The sequence below is a fragment of the Schistocerca cancellata genome, chromosome 8 (assembly GCF_023864275.1).
Source record: "Schistocerca cancellata isolate TAMUIC-IGC-003103 chromosome 8, iqSchCanc2.1, whole genome shotgun sequence".
Lineage (NCBI taxonomy): Eukaryota > Metazoa > Arthropoda > Insecta > Orthoptera > Acrididae > Schistocerca > Schistocerca cancellata.
In genome coordinates this window covers 70,723,948-70,730,954 of record NC_064633.1, presented here as the reverse complement: position 1 = coordinate 70,730,954, position 7,007 = coordinate 70,723,948, and positions in this window count along the sequence as shown.

The following is a 7,007-nucleotide window of genomic DNA, read 5'->3' as shown; positions in this document are numbered from 1 at the left end:
TCCATCAACAAAGGAGGTGGCTTACAAAACACTCGTTCGACCTATACTTGAGTATTGCTCATCAGTGTGGGATCCGTACCAGATCGGGTTGACGGAGGAGATAGAGAAGATCCAAGGAAGAGCGGCGCGTTTCGTCACAAGTTTATTTGGTAACCGTGATAGCGTTACGGAGATGTTTAACAAACTCAAGTGGCAGACTCTGCAAGAGAGGCGCTCTGCATTGCGTTGTCCAGGTTTCGAGAGGGTGCTTTTCTGGATGAGGTATCGAATATATCACTTCCCCCTACTTATACCTCCCGAGGAGATCACGAATGTAAAATTAGAGAGATTAGAGCGCGCACAGAGGCTTCCAGACAGTCGTTCTTCCCGCGAACCATACGCGACTGGAACAGGAAAGGGAGGTAATGACAGTGGCACGTTAAGTGCCCTCCGCCACACACCGTTGGGTGGCTTGCGGAGTATAAATGTAGATGTAGATGTACGGGAAAATCCGCACTTCATGGCTACATAGGAGATGGCTGACGACTATAACACTACGTTCAGACTCACATAAACCTCGATAATCTGCCATTGTAGCAGCCGTAACCGATGTAACAAATACGCCGGAGACTTGTTGTCTTATATAGGCACTGACGACCGCAGCGTCGTATCCTGCCTGTTTACATATCTCTGTATTTGAATAAGCATGCCTATATCAGTTTGTTTGGTGCTTTAGTGTATAAAGCGGTTAGCGTATTAATGTGAAATTTAATCTGAGAGAGTAAACTCATTTTTACTAATTTTTTAAAGGGCAGTTTACTACTGGAACTGCGTATAGACATAACAGCGTAAATTCCAGGAAGTTAAAATTTTTGAGCTAAAATGACCTCTACAGAGAATGTGGACACAAGCAAGGAATTTCATATAAGAATGGGAAGATAGTCGCATTCCAGGTTTCTGTAAGTTCTTTGGACTAGAATTCATTGCGTAATTTCTAAGGAATCTTGTTTTCGCTCTCCCCTCGACCGTTTGACCAACACTGTGGCAGGTACGAGTGTAAATGTTCTCTTGTGCAGCGAGCAGCTCAGTTTGTACAGAGACTTCCTGACGAAGAGCTGGGTGGAGCACGGCGCGGCGGCGGCGCTGGTGCTCGAGCTGCTGCCGCAGGCGGGCGGCGGCCGACCTGCGGGGGGCCGCGGTGCGCGCCTCCGTCTCCCCGGAGCCGCTGTTCGCCGACCCGGCGCCGGACGGCTCGTACGCCGGCTTCGACGGCAGCGTGCTGCGCGCCCTGGCCAGGTGGGCGGCCTCCGCACCGCGCGTGGGCAGCCGCCGGAGGGAGAGCGAGGCGCTCGCGCAGTACTCCGCTGGCGACACATTTTCGGATATTTCCGCCGACACTCGGCTCGCCTCGAGCTTACAGCTCACGAAGCAGACCCGTGAATCTTTTGCTGTCCAGGAGAACACGGCAAGTGCCATAACCCAATTTGCCAGAAACTGATTATTTAGAATCCTCTTCCACTGAGCGAACACGTGTAATTCAAATTTGCGGTAAGTTCCTATGGCACCAAACTACTGAGATCATCGGTCCCTAGGCTTTCACTCTACTTAATCTAACTTACATTAACTTAGCCTAAGGCCAACACACACACACACACACACACACACACACACACATATACCCCAGGGAAGACTCGAACACGTGTCTCGGTTTATGTGTAGCTACTCGACCGTTTATGAGAAGACGACGCTCAAAGCTTTGGCCTTAATATACAGTAGATGCCTTTACTGCACTATACTCTTGAGCTGACGTGGTCGCACAGTGGTTACTTCAAAATGGTTCATATGGCTCTGAGCACTATGCGACTTAACTTCTGAGGTCATCAGTCCCCTATAACTTAGAACTAATTAAACGTAACTAACCTAAGGACATCACACACATCCATGGCCGAGACAGGATTCAAACCTGCGACCGTAGCGGTCACACAGTGGTTAGTCTCTCACTTTTGCACCCTGTCTTCGATACCCTATTGTTGTTTTTACTTTATTTTCTTCATTTATCTACCCACGCCCGTTGAACGTTTCTGCATGTGTCTTATAGAGTTAGGGGGCACAAGGGTTCTATACTAACAGTAATATTACAACTGGGTTTCACAATAAGTTTCATAAGCTGATAAGGCAAAACATTACGACAACTGCCCACTAGGACGCTGGATGCTGCCTGTTGGTATTACGCACGTGACACAGTAACAAAAGTATGTAAGCAGAGCAGATACGGGCTGCAAATGGGGAGATCTATTGACATAAGCGACTCTGACAAAGGGCGGATTATTATTACGCAGAGCCTGTGACCGAGTCTCTCTAACACAGTGAACCTGGTCGACTGTTCACGTGCTAGTGTCGTGACCAGCTACGGAAAGATGTAGAAGAACAGTCAAACTACTACCACTGGCGGCTCAGTGATGTCCACGACTGACAGAAAGTGGGGCTCGGAGGCTTGTCTGCTCTGTAAAGTAGGACAGACGGTAATCTGTGGCATCTCTGCCGAAAGAGTACAATGCTGGTGCACGAATAAGTGATTCGGAGCACACAGGTCACCGTACATTGTTGACCGTTGAGCTCCGCAGTAGACCACCCCTACACGTTCACATGTTACCAAACGAAGTCGTCAATTACGATTGTAGTGGGCGCGGGACCATCGGGATTCGACCGTCGATAAATGGAAGCGTGTTGGTACTTCGGGTAAATCGCGTTTTTGCTGCACTGGGTCCACGGCCGTCTCCACAAACACCGTCGTCGAGTTCAACGGCGGGTCGAAACGTGCAGCGCACCACGGACGCAGGCCGGTATAAAATGGAAATTTCGTGTGGCTAGGGCCTCCCGTCGGGTAAACCGTTCGCCTGGTGCAGGTCTTTCAATTTGACGCCACTTCGGCGACCTGCGCGTCGATGGGGATGAAATGATGATGATTAGGACAACACAACACCCAGTCCCTGAGCGGAGAAAATTTCCGACCCAGCCGGGAATCGAACCCGGGCCCTTAGGATTGACAGTCTGTCACGCTGACCACTCAGCTACCGGGGCGGACCGCAGACCGGTGGGAGCAGCGTTACGCTGTGGGAGCATTGTCCCGCGCTTGCAGGGAACCTGTGCAAGACACGCTGACTGCTGCGGACCACCTGCATCCCGTCATCCTTGATGTTTCCCTCGACGGCGATGTCATCTTTCGACAGCATAATTGCCCTTGTCTCGGAGCCAGAACCGTACTACAATGGCTCGAAGAGCTTTATAGTGAACTCACGTCGATGTCTCTGCTACCAAATCCGCCTGATGTAAATCAAATGGGACCCATCTGGGTCGCTATCGTGCGCTATCAAGGTACGCGAATCAGCGGCATGTTGTTGTTGTTGTTGTTGCGGTCTTCAGTCCTGAGACTGGTTTGATGCAGCTCTCCATGCTACTCTATCCTGTGCAAGCTTCTTCATCTCCCAGTATCTACTGCAACCTACATCCTTCTGAATCTGCTTAGTGTATTCATCTCTTGGTCTCCCTCTACGATTTTTACCCTCCACACTGCCCTCCAATGCTAAATTTGTGATCCCTTGATGCCTCAAAACATGTCCTACCAACCGATCCCTTCTTCTAGTCAAGTTGTGCCACAAACTTCTCTTCTCCCCAATCCTATTCAATACCTCCTCATTAGTTACGTGATCTACCCACCTTATCTTCAGCATTCTTCTGTAGCACCACATTTCGAAAGCTTCTATTCTCTTCTTGTCCAAACTAGTTATCGTCCATGTTTCACTTCCATACATGGCTACACTCCATACAAATACTTTCAGAAACGACTTCCTGACACTTAGATCTATACTCGATGTTAACAAATTCCTCTTCTTGAGAAACGCTTTCCTTGCCATTGCCAGTCTACATTTTATATCCTCTCTACTTCGACCATCATCGGTTATTTTACTCCCTAAATAGCAAAATTCCTTTACTACTTTAAGTGTCTCATTTCCTAATCTAATTCCCTCAGCATCACCCGACTTCATTTGACTACATTCCATTATCCTCGTTTTGCTTTTGTTGATGTTCATCTTATATCCTTCTTTCAAGACACTGTCCATTCCGTTCAACTGCTCTTCCAAGTCCTTTGCTGTCTCTGACAGAATTACAATGTCATCGGCGAACCTCAAAGTTTTTACTTCTTCTCCATGAAATTTAATACCTACCCCGAATTTTTCTTTTGTTTCCTTTACTGCTTGCTCAATATACAGATTGAATAACATCGGGGAGAGGCTACAACCCTGTCTTACTCCTTTCCCAACCACTACTTCCCTTTCATGCCCCTCGACTCTTATAACTGCCATCTGGTTTCTGTACAAACTGTAAATAGCCTTTCGCTCCCTGTATTTTACCCCTGCCACCTTCAGAATTTGAAAGAGAGTATTCCAGTTAACATTGTCAAAAGCTTTCTCTAAGTCTACAAATGCTAGAAACGTAGGTTTGCCTTTTCTTAATCTTTCTTCTAAAATAAGTCGTAAGGTCAGTATTGCCTCAGGTGTTCCAACATTTCTACGGAATCCAAACTGATCTTCCCCGAGGTCGGCTTCTACCAGTTTTTCCATTCGGCATGTTATTTACACGAATTACACGAGTCGTGTGTAGACATCTAACGGCACATACCTCCACAAATATACCAACGAACTGTCGGATACCTCACACGCAGGATCAGTGATGTATTTTGTCCTCAATACGGGCAAACAAGCTATTAAGCAGGTGGGCAGAATATTCTGGTTTCTCAGAGTATATTCATTACATGATATACAACTGATTGCTGTCTTCCCAAAAACAATTTGCTTGTATGCTTTCAAACACTTTTTTTTTTTAAAATTGGACTTGTAGTCCGAGGTGATAGGTTACAATACAGCATCACCGGTCTGTTGCGGTCTAACTGTGTTGGTGGGCCAGTAAATTTCCACTGTGCAGTGACTTTGTCACTGCAATGCACAGAATTCGACTGCGAGAATGTATTGCAAAATTGAACTGCGAGAAAGTAACTGGATGGTGCTTATCTGGTTCCTCGTCTGTTTAAATATTCGTAATGGCAAGAATACTGTCTGAATTCAACACTGTGAATGAAACTTTTAAACTGATAAACTGGCCCTGGAAAAACTCCATCTTCCGTTTAATATTATTTAATTTTGGCTCACCTGTGGCACAATGTGACACTGCGCTTGTCTTAAAGGCAAGTCGCATTTGCTGGCCTACAGCTAGCTACTGACATGCACCTGGTGCAACGAGCTGTCTACTTTTTAAGAAAGTCAAAGCATACTTGATATACAACAAATCTGAACAAGTAGAAATGATAACTCATATTTTGGTATGGACTTCAGATGTGGACAATGTCTTAGGATAAATTATAACATGAAATGTAATTAGTTTTCTGTTAAGAAAAGCTCTGTATTGAAAAATTCCCCCTTTCTTTGCTTTACAAATATTAATACACAAAAAAATTACAGTTCTCGAGTGAACAAATATAAGTAGTCTTTAACATCAAATGACATCTTTTCAAATATGCAATTTGTCAAAGTGACATTGAATATTCGACGTACTTCATAGCCCTAAATTCAGGCTGAAAATTATGCGTGGCTATTTATCTTTCCTTGTACTCAAATCTCTGAACGAAGAATGTGTAACCACGAGTACAAGCAGCGGTAATAAAGTACAAAACCTAATATGAATTACCTTAAATTAAATCCTCTTCTATTACTCACCAACATAATCAAAATATTCTTCTCATTCAGTCCGGAATCGCGCGACTGCTACGGTCGCAGGTTCGAATCCTGCCTCGGGCATGGATGTGTGTGATGTCCTTAGGTTAGTTAGGTTTAAGTAGTTCTGAGTTCTAGGGGACTGATGACCTCAGATGTTAAGTCCCATAGTGCCCAGAGCCATTCTTCTCAAAGTACATCAGTCTCTCTTCTCATCTCAAATAATTAATCAGTTAATCAACATGTTCCACTTCCTCAGAATGTAACTGCAACCGTACCACTGTCGCCTCATCTCACATCAGCTCCCGCGCCTCTTGCAAAGCAGAGATGGTACATGCAGGCCTCCAGGCGAAACGGCATCTCTGATGACGCTGCGCACTTACAATTTCAAACAGTACAACGGTCATTCCGTGTTAAATCAGAATACTTTTAACATGAATTTTAATTCACCATCTCAGATTTTGATGAAACATGGCACAAACGTAGCAAACATATATATTAAGAAAAATACCACATTTCATTAAAATTACATTAGCCCCTTTCTGAAAATACGGCAATGTAAAATTGGCAAAGATCACCAAATGCCGTAATTTCAAATTGTTGTAGTAATTTCAAATTGTTGTAGCAACTCTCCTACTTAAGCTAAAATTGTGGGAGAAGTGTCATTTTGCAGCATTTTCCATGAGCGTTCCTGTGATATGCAACACAATATGGGTTTGAAATGATTTCAATTTACGTAAAAATTTTAATTTTTAATTTCTCGAAAAGTGCATGTTTAAAAATTCTCAAACAATTATTATTACTACCTAATTCTCTAAGTATGAAAGTGGGACTGTCATGGCACCTCTATCGATATGTGAATTCCTGAAAATTTATGAACTATATTTTCGTAAAATTTGTAGATTTCAGTGGACATATACATAAATTACCAGCCAAAGTTCGCGTTTTTTCATAAATTTATTTCTAATATGTTTAAAATGTCACTAGTGACTGAAGAGTGATTATTTTATCAGAAGCACTAAAACTAAGTTTTTTAATACAATTGTAATATGCAACTGTAATCATTACGATTTGATTACTATATGAAAAAATAGGATAGAAATTCCAAATGCTGATTCCAACAATCACAAGTAGCTAACTACTATTAGTGTAGCTGCCCAGGCCCAGCTATGCCAGTTCAGGATCAAACCATCTGTAATGGCGAGCCTGGAGCTGTTATGATTCAGTTGCTTTAAATGTGAATGTCGTTGGTGACTAATG